The sequence below is a fragment of the Mytilus edulis genome, chromosome 1, assembly GCF_963676685.1.
Source record: "Mytilus edulis chromosome 1, xbMytEdul2.2, whole genome shotgun sequence".
NCBI lineage: Eukaryota > Metazoa > Mollusca > Bivalvia > Mytilida > Mytilidae > Mytilus > Mytilus edulis.
This window is the reverse complement of record NC_092344.1, coordinates 33,180,476-33,200,704: the sequence shown is the minus strand read 5'-3', so window position 1 is coordinate 33,200,704 and position 20,229 is coordinate 33,180,476.

Here is a 20,229-nt window from a genome sequence, read left to right as displayed (position 1 = left end):
TTACACGTTTGGAACATTTATAAGTTTACAGTTGCGGTAACAAAAGAGGGACGAAAGATACCAGAGGGACAGTAAAACTCATAAATCGAAAATAAACTGACAACGCCATGGTTAAAAATGAAAAAGACAAACAGACAAACAATAGGGCACATGACACAACATAGAAAACTAAAGAATAAGCAACACGAAACCCACCAAAAACTAAGGGGATCTCAGGTATCCGGAAGGGTAAGCAGATCCTGCTCCACATGTGGCACCCGTCGTGTTGCTTATGTGATAACAAATCCGGTAAATAGTCTAATTCGATAGGTCACATTCATAAAAGGGAAGGGGATTGTAGTTACGACGTAAGGAACATATCCGATATCATTTGTGAAACGGTTATTCCATAACGGCCAACCAAGTCGTGATGGCGTCCGTAAAATTTACAAAGTGATGATTTCAACTTCACCATTTGGAACTCTTGGTTTGATAGCTTCCTTGTGAGCAGCAAACCCTCTATCAAGAAAATCATGATAGGAAATGCACGCACGGGAATATCGTATCAATTTGGAGATATATATACCCCGTATGCAGGTGCTGCTGGAATAACATATGTTTAGAAGAAATTTATGTACATACGTTGCTATTTATCTTAAGTCATGGAGTTTAAATAACTGTTAGAAGACAAAATGTGGTTTAAAATACAAATTTGACCGAATATTTTTTTCGTTAATAAGAATAGGATAGGTCTTTTGTTCCGATCTAAATATAGTTTATTTTAAATAACTTCCTAAAACTTGAAACCTAACACTTTATATCAGGTAGAAATCAAAACATTTAGTTTAATATGACGTATATATTAGAAAAAAATCTAATGTTCGATGTTGAAATAGAATGTTGACTGCGAAATGCGAATGTTGAAAAATTGATTATGGAATGTCGAACATTAAAACAACTTGGCATCCGTATTTTGAATTAGATTATTTTAAAACCTTTTATAGTGCACTGTACTGTATGTGTGATGCATATCCTTGAAATTTATATCATGCCTTGTAGTTCTTTACATCATATCCATTGAAACTTCTTAGATACGTGTTTTATTGGCAATTATAGTAAATTCATATTGAAAAAAACTTGTTTGCATATGACTTTAGCTTTAAGCAGTAACAACAACATATTTGTAATACTTTGCAAAGATGTACTTTATATTCTAAAAATTCCGGTAGGTGTGACCGCAGATAGTAAAATAATAATCTTTCGGTACTAATTTTCAAATCAGTCAAAAAAAATCGCTAATATCAACCTATGATTCAACTTTCATGAAATTTGGGTATGAATTGTACATGTGAGAGCGCCTAAAATGCAGTTCTCAAAATAATTATATTTCTAAGACACACCACTCTATGAAAATTAATTGATCGGCACTAATTTTTGAATTCGTCCAAGACATTGCTAATATAAACCTAAGATGCAAGATCCGTGAAATTCTGTCAAGAATTGTACATTTAAGAGTGCAAACAATGAAATTTTGAACAAAACTATTATAAAAAACACTATATAACATAAGTTTCATAAAAAAAATCCGGCAAATATGGTAACGTGAGACGGACGGATGAACGCACAGACGGACGGACGAAAATACAAACGCCAAATACTTCCATTGACCCTGCAATGCGTCACGCGGGTAAAAAAAATATATAAATGTACGATTTACCCGGTCCCTTTGCCGCTTACGTCCACCGATTTGGTCATAAGACTTGTTTCCCTCTTTAGTCAATTAGTAAATTGTGTGACTTTAATTTTTCACAACCGTATTTAAACAAACTATCAATATTAAGGTGCCATAAAGATGTATTAATTTTGATCTAAACCATGACAAATGTAACCAAAACCATGACGATTTTCTAGACTCTTAACTTAACCATGTCAATCGCTTAACCAAACCATGCCAATTTGGATATCTTGGTTATACTGGGTTAATTTCTTAACAACAACAATCTAAAGTCAGATAGTTTGACTTACAATATAGATTCAAACATTTAATTTGCTTTTTATTTGCTAATTTGAGAAGAACTGCGGCAATTATTTTGGGAAGTTACATGAAAGAGGGACGAAAGATACCAAAGGGACAGTCAAACTCATAAATCTAAAACAAACTTACAACGCCATGGCTAAAAATGAAAAAAGACAAACAGAAAAACAATAGTACACCTGACACAACATAGAAAACTAAAGAATAAACAGATCCTGCTCCACATGTGGCACCCGTCGTGTTGCTTATGTGATTACAAATCCGGTAAATAGTCTAATTCAGTAGGTCACATTTGTCGTAAAGTTTTGTTTTCAACCGACCCTCATTGTCAATTTCTAGATGTAAGTCAAGATATGAAGCTGACTTAACTGTATCTGTAGTATCCTTTATCTCCAATTCGATGGGATAGATGCGTTCCATATAGTCACCAAATTTTGTATTGTTTAGTGAAAGAACGTCATCTATATAGCGGAAAGTAGAGTTAAAGGATATTGCTAATTTCTTATCTTTCTTCCTAAGAAGTTCCTGCATGAAGTCAGCCTCATAATAATAAAGAAACAAGTCGGCAATGCCGACAGTCTGTTGAAAAACACGTCCTCCGAACGTTACAAATATGTTGTCAATCAAGAAATCAAGCATCTTGATAGTATCGGTTTCAGAGAATTTTTTGTTTGAATCTGAGTGATTCTTTACAAAGTATGATTCATCCCTCCCTAAGACATAACTGATCCATGAACAACTTAACCAAATTATGACAAAATTACTTTACTAAACGCTCCTCGATATGACGACCTTACTACCCGTGATACATGTATAATGTTTGTGGTGCCCATATCTCCTCTTACCTGTGTACCATGTGTAAAAGTACAACATAAGAACAAACTATTTACACCTGTTTTCATTTAAAATGCAATGACTTTTAAAAGTGCAATATGATCATCCGTGAATGATAATCGGGGTTTGTGTGTAAATATAGATATTACTTTTCATTGAGTTATTTTGATAGCTTTTGTAGATAAAAAACAGAAGTCAATTATTCAGATATAAAAATGAAAAAAATCATTTACTTTACCTGTGTATTCAAAACTTTAAAAACAAATTGTCCTCAATGCTATTCAACTTCGTACTATGTTTGGCCTTTTTAACATTTGTTTTTAATTCTAGCTTCACTGATGAGTCTTTTGTAGACAAAGCGTGCGTCTGGCTTAAGTATAAAATTTCAATCCTGGTATATATGATGATTTTAGTTACGTTCTCTTTTAGTCATTAGTGAAAGTTACACGTTTTAACCTTATAAAACTTATATCAAGTATTTTACAATGACGGTCATTCATTTTAATTCACAATCAAAAAAATTTTTCCCGAACTCTCATTATAATTTTTGATTAGATATTCACAAAATCCTACTTTTTCAAAAATAATTTAAACCTTCTCAGGGATAAACACACTTAGAATTTTACTGATTTTACACAATAAAGATTATTTCATGATATATATATTGGAATGTGACCATTATAGGACCAAATTATTATTTTTGTAATGCTACACTTAGGATTATGTGTCGCCTTTTGTGTGTTTTTTCTTCTTCTTATAAAGCATTTTCTTATCCCTTTGAAGTCATCATTTATTGAGGAATATTAATTGTTTTGACAGATACCCTCTCCCATCTTTAGATTATATAACAGATTTTTTTTCAACATACTTTGAAGTTCTTTTTTTATCTAATTAAATCGATAAGATTATTTACCTTTTTTATTATCATTTTACTCGAATTACCGAATGAAGCTGTACAAATGTGTAATAAAAAGGACAATAACAATGTTTAATTTTAAAATGTTCTCATCTGGGTACTTTATGAAAACAATTTACTGCTTGATTAACAGTGAAAATAATTTTACAAATTTACAATTAATTTGTACAAAGACATCTTGTCTATCAGCTTAGAGCAAAGCCTGAGAGGTATACAGCCAGTAGAGAAATACCTTAAAATTGCTACTCCAGAAATTTATTTGCATAGCAATATTTTTCACCAATTTTACATCAAGCTCCCAAGTCATCTGTACTCGTCGTTTGCTATTATAGGAGGGAAATGATATCATTGAATGGACGTTTTGTAAATATTTCAACGTATTACTATGAACTAGATAGTTTTCTCGTGCTTTATAATTGATAGCATACTTACTAAAACAGGACAAACATTGAAAAGATCTAGTGTTTATATGGGAGGTAAAATTTTGTCATTAGATTTTGCACTCGTAAATCAATTAACAAAAGAGCCAATTATGTTTAGTTAGCTATTAAAGACCTTCGAAAAACAAAATGTGAAACAAAAGAAAATCAACTGAATTTTGAACAATCAACGAAAATCAAACAACATCCAGCTGTAATAACTCCAGGCATGAGACGGGTATTTACAGAATGTGGCGGGATCAAACATGGTTGTAAACGCTCAAACTTCTCCCCCTTACCGGAATAGTGGTGTTACAAAACAACATAAGAACAATCGGAAAAATCCATGAAAAATTACATGGTAAAAATATAACTGCAGACAAAGTTATTATCAAATAAAGTATATTACCTCAGACAATACTGTGTCATTTAGTACATAACTTTGTGAAAACCTATTAAGATATGTTTTTGTGTAAATGTGATATTGTCTGAAATATCGAATGAAAAAATGACGATGACGAATACTTATTGCATAACACAATAATCAGGTCAGACGGTGAATATCAAGCCCTTCATGTATTGTGATCTTATCGAAATTTGTGTATTTTTTTGTTTATTTTATATAACATATACATATGCATCAATTATTTGGATGTGTAAAGTTTCTTACATTAATTTGAAAATTTAATGAATTTGAACCGACAAAAAGATATAATAATGATAATATGCAGCATACATTAAGTCATGAGTTTTGAGGAAAACGTATCCCAAGTTCGAAATTTCACATATTGACAAAAAATTAAAAATTAAAATATCAAAAATACCCAAATCAAAGGAAAATTCCAAATGGAAGATCTCTTACTATATGGCAAAATCAAAAGCTCAAACACATTAAACGAAATGAAACCAAATAGCATATTTAAATAATTAAATTACAATTGAATTCATGTTAAAATTAATTTCCTAATTTATGCAGAGTAAGAGTTTGGTGTGTAATTCAGATTGATATCTGCAAATAATATAAATAGTCAAATTTAAACCGTATATAAGTGAATTTGAATATTTGATAATGTCTAATCCAAACTTAATATAACTGCATCTATCTACATTGTTATCAAATGTCAATTTTAATAACAATTATTGAGCAAACATTAATACAAGTAAAACGAACAAGATAAGCAAATCGAAATCTTACTCTGCATGCATTAGGAAATTGACTCTTTTTTCTTGGAATTTATATTGATTGGAATTTTACTAGTTTTAAAAATGGGTAAATCGTAAGATATTAGTAGTTAAAAATAAATGAATAAATAATCCAATGAAACTTTTATCAATAAAGTCCTTGTAATATGCTTTATACTTGAATCAGGTTGCTGATGTCTTGATAATTTCACGATAAACTCCACAGATCCAAACAAATATTGTAAAAGATACAAGGCTTAAAGTCATATGAAACTTTAAATATAAAAAATGCATATGTTTTTTTATATCTAAAACACAAGTTTTTTTTATTATAAAACTTATGTATAAATACTTTTTTATCAAGACAAGTGTATAATTTGTTCAAACTTAGAAGAAATTAGATGCAATATTTTCACATCATAACCGACTGAGAGAAATAATTTTGACGATTATAAGATATGGGTGCGTAAAGAATGATACAATCGTGCACAGAAGACCAAGATTATGATACATACATCCAATGGCTTAAGAATTGGATAAACATTATTTTTCACCAGTGAGTCACTTAATTGACGGGTGTGTTGTGACACAATAGTTTAGTTATAAATTATAAATTCATAAACAGAAAAGTTTAGCTGATGAGAGCATAGGGAACTAACAGTCAACTTTATCGCTTTCGATCACGTCCTGGTAAATAAAATAACACTATGTATGTATACAAAATGAAATTAACGAGAGGCAAAAGAAACAAAATAGATATGTAAACTCACAAGTTGAAAATAAACTGAAAACGCCATTACAAAATAACGAAAAGAAAGATGACTAAAAGACAAAAACAACACAAAACTAAAGACTAAGCAACCAGCGCCAACCAAAAATTAGGAGGGATATCAGATGCTCCGCCAGTGTAAATAGGGTGTATCCGGGGCATATTTCTGGATTCAACATCAACAGCAATACTGAACTCTTAACATAAATGAAAGTAAAAGAAATTTCTAGGAGCTCTACGATTAGAAATTCCCTAAACAGGACATAAAGATATGTCAAAATTGCCTGAGCCAGTTGCTTAGCTGGCGATACCCTCGAGAACAAACAGTCCATAGTGCTAAAAAAATTGAATATAAGACTATAAATGTGATGCGTCTAAAGGGCTTTTTATTTGGATTTTCCTTCATCTAGAACATGCATGTCCAGAATTTCGTAATTCATTTTGTTTATAATTACTTGAATACGACCAAGGAAACACAAAAAGAATAGCAAAATATGTCTACGTTCAACTTTACAAATTGGTAATTTATTTCTCAATAAATTTTTAATTTATCTACAGAGTTTTGTTGTAAATAAAGGCAACAGTAGTATACCCTTGTTCGATAGTATCAGTAACAAAGCCCTTGAAACTTAACTTGTGATACCATCCAGGACCAACAGTCCACCACCAGCGGTTTCGACCAAGTACTAGTATATTGCAGATAACATATTCGTGCGTGCTTATTGATTTTCCTTCATCGTTTTCATACAAATGTTAAAACAAATGGTGTATAAGTTCTTGAATACGTTAGCTATATGACAGCATATCTATATAAACAATCGAATGCGTTAGGTACCTTAATAAATTCTTCTCAGACGCATTATATTGATTGAAAATAAGACATAACGACTTTAAAGATGAAGTTACATGACATTTAAGATATCTAAGTATATAAAAAATTCATTTTATGTTCGCAACTTATGTAAATAGTGTTTACACAAGCAACTTTCACTATATTGCACTAAATCATTTATCAGAGCACTCCATATTTCTGCGGTTTTTTTTTTTTCTTATAAGAAATACAATAGACAAAAGAAGTAATAAGAAGCCACAGGTAAACTATTATAAATGTGCATGTTGTTATAGCAAATCAACTTAAAGGGGCATTGAATGTCAAATTCGTGTTGAACTTCACCGATTTGACTCAAATTTCCAAATTTGATTTATGTCATACTAAAACTTTACTAGTATCATATTTGAATATTTTTAATTTTTAGATGGTGACGTTCCCTTCTCACCATCTTATGGTATTTATATACCTCAACTTTTACGATTCGCTCGTGTATGTAACAACGTATTAGATTTTAGCGAGAGAAATTTGTGTATTACTGAAAAATGATTACACCAGGGATTTCGATATCACAAACTATTCAAAACATTTACTAAGTTTTATCATCGGTATAAGGAAATAATTCGTAAATATAACTCAACATGCAGACATCTTATATGTTCAGGTATTTCACATATAAGCATAACCCATCCTGCATAGCAAGCTATAAAAAGCCTTGAACATGACACAATATAAAACATAAAAACAATTCAAACTAGAAAACTATGGCCTGATTTATTTATGTCATACATCAACAAACAACAGCCATTGATTTACAGGTTCCTGACTTTTTTTGGTATATTTTCGAAACCAGCAACTTATTTTTTTAGTTTCTTTGTTAAATTTCATCTTTTTAAATTTACATTGTTATTCGTAATTTTTTTTAGTTTAAACAATTAAGCTTCCTGAAGAATTTAAAATCAAGTGGCAGTAATTTCATCAGAGATGTTTCGAAATTACTATTATATTAAAGCTATTCATTTATTTCATATAAATATTCTTTACAAAGCACAAAAATGTCAGTATTCACCTCAAAAACTTACAAAACCTTTAAACAGACTTATTAAGAAGGAATATAGTTACGATAATGTTGTCAGGTCATTCAATGTTGCATATTTTGATTCACTTATAGGGTCTTTGCATCGGAACTAAACACATCTATTTAAAAAACAGTTGTTGGCATGACACGGGTTATGTTCTTCTCATATATTTTATGAAAGTATGATATTAAACCCCTATTGGGAAGGATTGTGCATGATATTCATATGATGAAGACATAATCTTTCAATCATGTCAGTTAACTGCTAGTAGTCTGTTGTTATTTGTGTATTATTGTCATTTTATTTATTTTCTTTTGTTACATCTGGCATCGGAATCGGACTTCTCTTGAACTGAATTTTAATGTGCGTATCTTTATGAGGGGGGCAAGGGGTTTAACTGTTATGCTGTTATAGGGTAATTTAATTCTTTGTTATCTATTATTCTGAAAATATATTTACTGTTATCTGTTATTGTCTTATTCCTTGTTAGCTGTTATAGGACTATTATTTTTATTGTTATCTGTTATTGTGAGATTGTATTTGCTGTTAACTGTTATTAAAAATTGGAATGTTAGCACTTTGACAGCTACATTGAATCTTAAATAAATTGAAGAAAATTAAACATTGTAATTTGGATGGAGATTTGTCTCATCGGCACTCATACCACATCTTCTTATTATCACTATTGGGGTCGTTCCACTGGTGATATGGAGGTCACGCATTTGCAGAAGGATTCCAGTAACAACTTGACATAAAAACAGTCGGGTCAAGGACCATTCCAGTATACATTATTATTATTCTTTGTAATAAATTCCATTGTCTGTATATTTGTACAAAAAATACTTAATAGGAACAAATTATAGTTTGTTTTTTTACTTTGTACACATTTTTCTTACAAATTATAATTTGTATTTTGACTTTGTACACATTTTCTGTACAAATTATTATTTGTAAAAGAGGGATGAAAGATACCAAAGGGACAGTCAAACTCATAAATCTAAAACAAACTGACAACGCCATGGATAAAAATGAAAAAGACAAACAATAGTACACATGACATAACATAGAAAACTAAAGAATAAACAACACGAACCCCACCAAAAAACTAGGGATGATCTCAGGTGCTCCGGAAGGGTTAGCAGATCCTTCTCCATATGTGGCATCCGTCGTGTTGCTCATGCGATTACAAATCCGGTAAATAGTCTAATTCAGTAGGTCACATTCATGAAAGGGAAGGGGATTGTAGTTACGACGTAAGGAACATATCCGATATCATTTGTGAAACGGTTATTCCATAACGGTCAACCAACTCGTGATGGCGTCCGTAAAATTTACGAAGGGATGACTTCAACTTCACCATTTGGAACTCTTGGTTTAATAGCTTCCTTGTGAGCAGCAACCCTCTATCAAGAAAATCATAATAGGAAATGCAAGCACGGTTATATCGTATCAATTGGGAGATATATACCCTTTATGCAGGTGCTGCTGAAATGTTGCTACTTAGAAATGGAAAGTTCACAACTGGAAAGCTGAAATCATCTCTTTTGTTTTAGGCCGATCCTCATTGTCAATTTCTAGATGTAAGTCAAGATATCAGGCCGACTTAACTGTATCTGTAGTATCCCTTATCTCAGCTCGATGGGATAGATGCGTTCCACACAGTCACCAAATTTTGAATTATTTAGTGAAAGAACATCATCTATATAGCGGAAATTAGAGTTAAAGTAAAATACCAATTTGTATAAAATTTGACTAAAATTCACTTATAACTATTACAATAACTTATCATATGGATTTTGTTATAAAAAAAGCATTGATACACCGTATATAATTTTAATTCAATGACCAAACAATAAATGTTATGTTGTACTGTTACACCACTGTCCAAGGTTAGGCACCAACTAACATGTTAAACCCCGCCACATTCTGTATGTGCCTGTCCCAAGTCAGGAGCCTGCAATTCAGTGGTTGTTTTCGTTTATTATTTTGTAGATAAATCAGGCTCGCCGCTGTTAAATTTCTCGTTTGAATTGTTTTTCGTTTGTGATTTCAAGGCCTTTTATATCTGACTATGCAGTTTTGGTTTGCTCATAGTCGAAGGTGGTATGATGAGTTATAGTTGTTAATTTCTTTGTCTTTTTGTCTCTTTTGGAGAGTTGTCTCATTGGCAATCATACATCTCCTTTTATACTTATTTACAAAATACAAAAGTAGTATATATGTATCATCTGTTTGAGCATGTGAGTGAAATATTGCCTTTGGGAATTACACAACATCTTTTGCTTTTAGCATTCATATTTAGAAGTTCTACTCCTTTACTTTGTATTTACATGAAAGAGAACCCTGACTATAAATTTTTCAAAAGCTTTTCAACTGGTTCACATAGTGAAAAGTGAAGCTCAGAAACTGTTGCTATATTTAAAGATGTGTCTTTAACAGCTTCAAAAATTAAATTTCTCGATAAAATATCCTTTAGATAAGTGAATATATATATATGTCTCTGTTAAAGCCTAACCAGATCCATACAAGCAGTTATATAATAAGATCTACTGACAGTACTGTATTGGTTCTGGACCGGACTGATTTTAAGATTTCATTTACTGTTATCTGTTATTGTCCCTTTTCAATTCCTTGTTATCTGTTTTAAGCCAAATCAATTTACTGTTTTGCTGTTATTGGAACACCCCTTGTCCCCCCTTCTTTATGCGTTTACTTTTCTACATTGGCTAGAGGTATAGGGGGAGGGTTGAGATCTCATAAACATGTTTAAGCCTGCCGCAATTTTGCGCCTGTCCCAAGTCAGGAGCCTCTGGCCTTTGTTTGTCTTGCATGATTTTTAATTTCAGTTTCTTGTGTATAATTCGGAGTTTAGTATGACGTCCATTATCACTGTACTAGTATACGTATGTTTAAGGGGTCAGGTGAGGGACGCCTACGGGTGCGGGAGTTTTCTCGCTACATTGAAGACCCATTGATGGCCTTCGGATGTTGTCTGCTCTATGGTCGGGTTGTTGTCGCTTTGACACATTCCCCATTTTCTTTCTCAATTTTATTAATGTAAAGTAAAAAATTTGCAAAAATTCTGAAAAAAAAGCACAATGACATAATTGTTCCCAACACATAAGCATAAATAACAATTTGAAAAAAATAAACAGTTTTCGGATAGGAAGAAATATCAATGTCCAATGACACTTAGTATGATTTACACACAAAAAAATACGATTCTTTTTATTTCAGGTATTAATAAAAACGGAAATTTGCATTAATATTTCATTATAAGTAGTCATTTTTGCACAAATTACTTAAATTATATTACCACGGATGTATTATTGACTTGTAATTCTATTATTAAACCTGAATTAAATATGTATAATTTTATCTGACCCAGATGTGACCCTCAATTGAACCTCTTAGTTAGAATTGGGTGACGCATGTACTAGGCGTAGTCAGCTATTAAAAGGAATGTCAACTTTGAAAGTGAAACAATGGTGAACCACTTTGCTGACTGATTCGATCCACGCAAAAAAAAAAACTTATATATGTAAATTCGATTTTTAACATATAAGTTTTAACTTTCTATAAAATGAAATCAAACAGACCTTAAAAAAAATCATTTGCACGTGATCGATGCCTATTTATATTCATATCTATGTTTATACCGGGTTATATGAACGTCGACAGAATTCGGAGGTCATTTCGATGATTAATTACATGACGTTTAAAATAGAATATACTAGAAATGATGGTACAAATAATCGAGTTCATGCATTGTCAATTGTTTATATCAGGCTTATTTCAAATTTCAATATACGTTAGTATGTTCAACATAAAATATGAGAATTTGCGTCGAAAAAAGAGGGACGTCAAACTGATGCACATGAATTTGATAGTTAATGCTTTAAAAGACGCATACCCTTTCAGTACGTATAAGGGACGGACACCGAAGTGAGATGATCTTTAGCATATATTTTGACAGTCATTTAACGTTATATATTTTGACACTTTTATTTCAAGTTATATATATTGTACCTGTAAATACTTATAAACCGTTTCTTAATCCATCAATTTTGACTGCACTTGCGTGTACATAAATTTGTGTTAATGTAGATATTCCACTTGTCAGTGGGAGACACTTTTTATAGCATTCGACCTACTAAAGCTTCAATTGTTGATCTACAAAACCGCATATAAACCAAAATTTACCTATACAAATGAAATTCATGGACATGCATAATAAATAATTGCAGTCAATGGCAGTGAACTTCGTTATGCTCATCTGAATGTTATCATTTTAAATCGTCTGTTTATACGTCTATTTACATGTAGCGTGTTCATACATTTGTCAATGGTATGAGTGTTTACGTTCTAAAACCTCCTCGCAACACAGCATGAATGAATGCGTTCTAGTGTTGTTTCGAAATTTTCAACTAGTAAAAAATAAACTAATAAATTTACCGACCTCCGTGGAAGATCCAAAACGGAAAGTCCCTAATCAAATTGCTAAATTAAAAGCTGAAACACGTTATATGAACTGAAAACAACAGGCATACTGCTGACTTGGGACAGACATTTACTTCAATGTTTGCAACAAATTGTATCTTCTTTTTCTTCCTCTTCCTCTACTTTTTTCTACGTTCTGGTTCTTGTACAACCTTTTCCGTGTCAACTTTTTATCTTTTGATACTGATTTATGATATTTTGTATGAAGTTGCAAATACTTATGAGTCTTTTGTAGACGAAACGTGCATCTGGCGCAAAAACAATTATTTCAATCCCGGTATCTTTGATGAGTTTATTTACCATAAAAATAAGTGTATCGCACATGAGCATGACCTTTATGTAACAAATTAAAACGTATATCACAATGGTTCATTTAGGGAAATATGTGTGTCCAGGACATGAAAGTTTCTCCTTAGTTTTTGACATTTGGTTATAGCTATATATCTACCCCTTCTACAGTAAATCGTTATATATCTCAAAATATAGATATTTTATTTACCTTGATAAGACCTTTGTAGTTAAAAGCAAAACCATGTTCTAGTTCCAATAAACATGGGGAACATAATAATATACTAAGTAAACAAACTAAAACATAATTTGATAGTTTCCAAAATAGTACGATACCTTTCGGAATACTGAGTTTCTCTAAAAATTCAAGGGTAGACCTTATGCTGGATTGAATCCTATCTCATCTGTCTCACTAAACATCATCTGTCGCAAGATTACACACGAACGCTTAACATTTCAGTGTTTATATAAGGCGAAAAACATCTTCCTGCGGTTTATCAGCAATAAATTTAGAAAATCGCGGCTGTCCGTTATTATATATTTTCCTTTATAAAAGACTTATGGACGTGGAATTGAAAATTCATGTTGTGTGTACTTTATCTAAGTTCTATCACATTATTTTAAATATAATGCTAACAGTATAAATTAAAATTCGATGTACTTACATTTTCACTTTTCTTAAAACAAATTAAGTATGAGTCTAGTCAAACATTGACATATTATTTTAAACAAATGTAAATATAAAGGTGTGTACGTTGATGCTTTGGTCAGTCCAATTAGATTATCAATACATGTTTAACCTGGTTTAATATTGTCAGCTATAAGCTGCTATTGAATGTTTGTATGGTTAAACTATGTGTGTGTTGAAATCTATGTTTATAAAGGAGAAAGTGTTGGATTTTTAAATAGTTTGGCCTCGAGCATCAATAAACAGACATTGATTGTCAAAATGCGCATCTGGTACAGAAAAATTAGTACCTTTTATGTAATTATTATAGCAACATATTCGGCGTTATCTGTGACACAGATTTTCTGTAAAGGTTAACTAAGTCAAGATATCATCTTTACCATTTTTATAAAAGGTTACTTCAGTTTGCTCAATCTTCTATCACAATCTTAGCAATTTTGCAGCAACATAAAGACTTTTGATTTTTCTACGCGTTACACTACTATTCCCAATGCTCAGTTGAAAGATCGACTTCACCATCTCATTTGATAAACAGAGCTTTTTCTATAAAAAATGGGAATCGTAGATACAAATTTCTTGTTTTGGGTTACAATAATTCATATTTTGTAAAGAACCACACTAAATCTACCAGAAAATATACTGAGATGATATTATCAAAATGCTTGACTTTTTGATCGACAATATATTTGTTAGATTTTCAGGATTTTATATTTCAACAGACAGTCGGTATTCCAATGGGTACTAATTGTGAACCCCTACTGGCCGATTTGTTTTAATTCAGAACCTTCTAAAAGACAAAAAGAAAAAGCACCTTGAGAAATTCTTTAATTTGACTTTCCGATATATTGATGATGTCCTATCATTGAATAACCCATATTTCAGCCAATACTTAAAAACATCTCATATATCCTAGTGAACTTGAAATTAAGGATACTACTGATACTAGAAGGACTGCTTCATACCATGATATTTTCCTCAATATTGATACAGGTGGACGACTTCACACGAAAATCTATGATAAACGGGACGATTTCAACTTCCCGATTATCAATTTCCCATTTCTCATTGTTTTATGAAATGTATCCGTTTTTATTCTGTAGTTAGTCACCACTTCGGTTTTATCATGTATATCTATTATATAGTCATTTTATAAAATTTAATGTTTGTAAAAGAATGAATTATTCTAAAGAATAAGTATGTTCTTATCCCAGGCAGAAAACCCTAGCTTTATTTGGCTTTTTTGGAACTTTTTGTCCTTATATTATTATTAGTGCTCTTCAACTTTGTACTTGTTTTGACCTTCGAATTTATTTTCATCTGAGCGTCACTGGTTATAGTCTTGTGTGGACGAAACGTGCGTCTTGCGTATTAATTTTCCGTGTGTTTAGTTGTCCTATATGTTCTCCCATTTATTTGTATTGTAGTCCTGTCATGTAATGTTGTAATCTTAATGTTATATTTGACATAAAAGCGGGAGGTTTAACATGCCACAAAACCAGGTTCAACCCACCATTTTTTGTTCCTTTAAATGTCCTGTACCAAGTCAGGAATATGGACATTGTGTGTGTTACATCTTAATATTGTGATTCTTTTGTGTTTCTCCTCTTATATTTGATGCGTTTCCCTCAGTTTTAGTTTGTAACCCATATTTGTTTATTTCTCAATCGATTTATGAATTTCGAACAACAGTATAATACTGTTGCCTTTATTTACCATATTGAAAACCCTGGTAAACTGTAAAAGTATGGAAATTGAAGTTTAAATCGAAACAAACCCCACTGTAACTTTCAGGTTGAGAATTGAGACCGTAATTGGATAATCCTTTTTTTTACTTTTGTAATATCCTGTATTTCAGTTCAATGGAATATTGAGTATAGCAATCTAGGCATCGGCTTTTAAATTATTCTGAGATGAGAACTCATCAATATAGCAGAAACTCAAAGATTGTCTCTTTCGTTTTCCTTGAGAATTCGAGGCTCTTGTTTAAATACTCATACGAATAAAGAAACAAGCTAGCCGAATATATTGTAGTATCAGATAACAAGCACATACAGTTGTCTCAGAAATTTTTTCCTATATTCCTTGTTATATTAAGGTATATAGGGGGAATCATTTGAGACGAGTGCCTGTGATAACAAGACAGAACCATGAAAGTAATGTCAAGGAAAATGAAACCGGCCAGAAGACATGTATACCATACATAGTTCCATTCACTAATCAAAGTATTCTAATTACTTATAGTATCTGAGACAGACTTGTACACCTTACAATCATTCCAGATAATAAATACATCTGAGCCATTATAGTATTTTAGAAACAGACTTAACCACACAAATTTATAATTGATTAATGAACCATAAAAATTATGTCATGGTCACATGAAACCTGCAAGTCGGACATGAACATCTTTCAATCAATCCACACACGAAATACAAGAAAGCTAAATCTTGATCAATAATAGTTATCCTATTACATTTACTCAACATAAGCAAGTATTCAACATTGACCAAAAACTCTACATCTTTTTCAAGCAGTCACTGAACCATGAAAATGATGCCAAGGACAATGGACATATGTCAAACAGAAACTTAGTATTATGAGGCATCTGTGTACTAGGTATCAATCATACAGGACTGTAATATAAAGCGACATACAAATGTGTATACTGGCGCCGGGTTGTCATTCTTATGTCTTGCATTCTGTTGTATTTTACAGACAGGAAATGAACTATATTTCATCATTTTTGCAAATTATTTGTGACTGGTTTGTCATTCCACTGACCAAATAGTAGCAGAGAAACAGACTGAAACATAGAAAATAAACAATGATAAATGAGCCTTGATGGCAAAGTCAAATGAACCTTACCTTGTGTACATTTACACCTAACAATCATTCCATACACCATATATATTTAATTTATTGTTTATACTATAGTGTCTAAGAAAAAGGCATCATCATGAAAAAATATTTTTCATAACTGGTCAGTGAAATGAGATAATTATAAAATATGTTTACATTACAATGATTAGCACTTACTAAATGTACCGGTAGGTGTAAAAAAATTCATATTACAGTGAGTTGACTATGAGTGTTACCGTTTACCTGTAGCTATTGTTCAACCAGATTTAAACATTGACAATACAATAGGGACATTTAAATTGACCAGTTGGTTTTGTAAGATTTAAATCTACCTTGATGCTACCTGTAAAAAAAATTATTCACCTAACCCAAAATTTCAGCATGCTTTTTTCCTGAAATTTTTCTTGACCTAGGATTATTCTATCAAAAAATTTAAAGGGTAGAACTATTTATGGTTTTCATTGTTTTAAATCCCCAGTATTGATAATATTTCTAAAATTTACCATAAAATCTGAATCAGTAAAATATTTTGTTAACTGCATATTAATATGTATGCAAATTAAAACTGTTTTTAAATAATAAATGATTCTTTAAATTTGTAACCCTCATACATAGTATTGTCCATTTGTCAGTGACAAATGAAAGAGCTATCCAGGTGATTTCAGTTTCAATTTTCAGATGGATTATGTGTTGTGCATTTCTTTATAATGTCCCTTCAAGATTTTCGTTTTGGATTAGGATATTTGCGGTGTTTTTCTTTGAAATCTATTATAAGAGGATTTTTGTGGAAAAAATACTGTGTTTACTGGAGGAAATTCAATTTGCAAAATATGGAATAAGTTATCTAAAAGGTTATAAAAATTCAAATTTAAATGCAAGAAGGAGAAATAATTTCAACACATTAATTATAAAGGAGTAGGTTCAGTAAGACCCCTTTTTGGCCCCAAAATATAGCAGTTTTAGAAAATTGTGAAATGTAATCTTTAAGCTATATTTTGGAAAGTAAAATGCTTCTGGTCATTTTTATAAATTTCCTGTTTACAAAAGTTTGAATTTTTCGAAAAACTAAGGATTTTCTTATCCCAGGCATAGATTACCTTAGCCGTATTTGGCACAACTTTTTGGAATTTTGTATCCTCAATGCTCTTCAACTTTGTACTTGTTTGGCTTTATAAATATTTTGATATGAGCGTCACTGATGAGTCTTATGTAGACGAAACGCGCGTCTGGCGTACTAAATTATAATCCTGGTACCTTTGATAACTATCTGCTACATAAATATGAGGTGTTTTTGACAATATAATGCACAAATATCGCGTTCTAGCATCATCAAGGCATGCTAAATTACTGAAATCTTCAAAAGTTTAGCATTTTGGTTAATTTTTAGACGGTTTCTGTCTAAAATGAAAGTGGCCGCATTCGTGTTCATTCATAATATTGAAATGTAAGTCGTATTTGATGAAAATACAAAACATATATTAAGGTTGAGGATGAACACGGATGCGACCACTTTCATTTTTGACAAAAACCATCTGAAAAGTGACGTTTTTTGGCATATTTGATAGATTTTTCATATTTAAGCTTGAATCAGAGCGTTTTCAATGACTAAATCAGTTAACATCTTTCACAAACACTAATCGAATCAATTGAAATAGACACTTAAGTGTTTAAAAAGTGTCCAAAAACTTTCGTTAGATGAACCTGAAAATTGAGGCCAAAATCGGCCCTTACCGGACCTACTCCTTTTGAGATATATTATAAGAGTGATTCACCTGTTTAAATGGAATATATATCATGGGAATTATCATGGAAATGAAACAAAATGTTAAATTCATAAAGTGGATATAGTCTAATGTAGTGATAAAGTGAAATGAAAAAGTAAAATATTCCAAAATATTCCTAATGTTGGGATAATATGAATGTGAAATTGGAAATAATCATTATAAAGTTCTGCATCTAATATTGTTTAATTGGAATATATACATGTAAATGAAATAAAAACTCAATACTGTGGATATAATAAAATCAAGTGATATAGTGAAAACATATAAATAAACTTATTCAAAATATTTGTGAAGTGAGGATACTCATTTTAAATGTGATAATGGAAATAATCAAATATTGCAAAATTCTGTACCTGATTTTAGGGATATTTATATCATGGGAAATTTAACAGAATATTGATATAGAGAGAAAATCTAGTTATATAGTCAAAAGCATGAACAAATATTCGAAAACTTTCATCATGTTTATAAAATTAGAAAAATGTTATGAATTATTTCAGATAAAGAAAATGAAATACTGGATGAGATATAAAATATGTAGAGTAAATAAAAAAGTTCATTCAAATATGATTTTGATATTTCAATATGAATACACATTAACAATTTGTACAAGGAACATGTCAAAAACAAATTATTTTGAGTTATTTCCCATTAAAAAGCCAAACAGATATTAAAAAGTTTTTTTTTTTTAACAATATACAAGAAATCTAAGCACTCATAGTATTAGGCTATGAAAACATTAAGAAGGAAATGCAGTGAATTGTATGACATGCAATTAAATTCCTTTATGAAAACATATAGTCTTGATCTGGCTTGCCTTCTTCTAAAATTTTGAATGACAGTAAACAAAAATCTCTTTTTCTGTCTAAATGTTGTGTTTTTTTGGCATTTGAATGATTAATTATTTCAGGGAAAACATCCATTTCCATAACAAAAAGGCTAATAACAATGTTAATTTCTTTACCTGTTTTAGGATTCTCTAATAAAAAAAACCATGAGAAAAGGATTTTATTTGATCAAATTCACAGTGTTTAGTGTAAGAACATGAAATAAGTTTGTGTCTAGTTATCAAATATAAGTGGTCATATTCTAGCATTATTCATACCATATAAACTAATTTAGATTGAATGCATATTATGTTATTCAACAAAGATAAAAATTGAAGCCTTGATGCCATATAAAAAAAAATTATAAGTTTTAAAAAAACTATCGCATTTTTGCGCCTGTCCCAAGTCAGGAGCCTCTGGCCTTTGTTAGTCTTGTATTATTTTAATTTTAGTTTCTTGTGTACAATTTAGAAATTAGTATGGCGTTCATTATCACTGAACTAGTATATATTTGTTTAGGGGCCAGTTGAAGGACGCCTCCGGGTGCGGGAATTTCTCGCTACATTGAAGACCTGTTGGTGACCTTCTGCTGTTGTTTTTTTCTATGGTCGGGTTGTCTCTTTGGCACATTCCCCATTTCCATTCTCAATTTGATCTCAGTTATACTACAACAGTAACAATTAAACAGGTGAAGTAATAGGATAAAAAAATACTTCAGGAAAAAAGCATGCTGAAAGTTTTGGTTGGGTGAATAAAAACTGTACAGGTAATATCAAGGTAGATTTAAATCTACCAAACCAACTGGTCAATTTAAATGTCCCTATTGTATTGTCAATCTTTCAATCTGGTTGAACAATAGCTACAGATAAACGGTAACACCCATAGTCAACTCACTGTAGCAGCAAAATTCCGGAGAGAAAAACTTAAGTTTTTTAATCAGTCACTGAATCATAAAAATGAGGTCAAAGACATTTAAAAAAACCAAGTATATGTATCCCAATGTTTTTAAACATAGTTGGATGTACATTCCTTGTATTTTTAGAAGATCTATAACCCTGCTGCTAATTGCTTTTAAAGGACTATCAATTACTTTTTATTTGTTTAAAGCCAAATCTTACTTCAATTTTTATAAAAACAAAATCTTATTTGCTTGCAAATTTCAAACACTTGTAAATGAATTTCAGTCTAAAACGTTCATTTTGAAATTTTAAAATTATTCAGACATGGTCAGATTTTGTCAA